The sequence below is a fragment of the Schistocerca americana genome, chromosome 3, assembly GCF_021461395.2.
Source record: "Schistocerca americana isolate TAMUIC-IGC-003095 chromosome 3, iqSchAmer2.1, whole genome shotgun sequence".
Taxonomy (NCBI): Eukaryota; Metazoa; Arthropoda; class Insecta; order Orthoptera; family Acrididae; genus Schistocerca; species Schistocerca americana.
The window spans coordinates 357246581-357247648 of record NC_060121.1 but is presented as its reverse complement, the minus strand read 5'-3'; the positions used below and the strand labels follow the sequence as shown (position 1 = coordinate 357247648).

Below are 1068 nucleotides of genomic sequence, written 5' to 3'. Positions count from 1 at the left end.
GGCAGAATCCACTCCGTGGAATATCCCAGCCGAAAATGCTACACGACATTTAATTTTAACTTCAAGATTGTCCGTGAGCATTTGTTGACCTTTTTATATATATCTTCATGATAACTATGCTGTGAACGTGAACAAACCCGTCTTCGACCTGGAATCTCATTGACTGGAGGAAAATTGTCTTCAGTGATTAACCCCGCTTCGACATGACACCCGATGGCCAGAGAAGAAGTGTCTGGAGACGCCCCAAGAAGCGGTGGGATAGCCATCTAGCTGTTATGAAGATGGTATCTATTCTTTCGGACATGTTCGAAAGAACAGATACCATTTTCATATAGTTAAGGCAAACCGGCCATTGACCTTCTTCTGTACGGAAGCACACGCATTGCCCAAACTCTTACGGGACTCGGTAAGATTGTCTGCCGTGAGTGATGAGTGTAATGGGCAGGGGCACTACGAATGCAGTGTGTAAACATTAAGTTGGGAATGTGGGTCTCACGGGGAGAGTGCAAGGGATAAATCCCTGCAGTCGCACTATCCTCTGTGCCCTCGGTGGCTCAGATGGATAGAGCGTCTGCCATGTAAGCAGGAGATCCCGGGTTCGAGTCCCGGTCGGGGCACACATTTTCAACTATCCCCGTTGATGTATATCAACGCCTGTCGACAGCTTAGGGTCCTGATGTAATTATCATTTCAATCTAGCTGTTCCCCGACATACGGCTCGACAACTCGACAACGAGGAGTGATGGTCCAGGGTGCCAAAGGATCCCTTTGGTTGTCATCCGCGGCACATTTACATCACGACGGTACGTCGACAATATTCTTCGTCCCGTTTTGTTGCCCTTCGTGTCAAGTCATCCTGAGCTCACATTTCATCAATATAATGCCAGTCTTCTAACGGCCAGAGTTTCTTCGCTTTACCAAACCATATCTTTGCCAGAAAGATTGCCGGATCTGTCCCCAGTTGAGAAAGTTTGGTCCATTAAGCGCTGTGCCTTCCAACCATTTCGGGATTTTGACAATCTCACCCGTCAATTGGACAGAATTTATCGCGATACCCGTCAAGAGGGT

General features: G+C 47.7%; 1 non-coding gene across 1 annotated transcript; it reads left to right on the top strand.

Moving 5' to 3' along the window:
* The first annotated feature begins 542 nt into the window (after nt 1-542).
* On the top strand, nt 543-617 carry Trnat-ugu. The gene has a single exon. It is a non-coding gene; the product is annotated as a tRNA-Thr (tRNA).
* Nucleotides 618-1068: the final 451 nt, after the last annotated feature.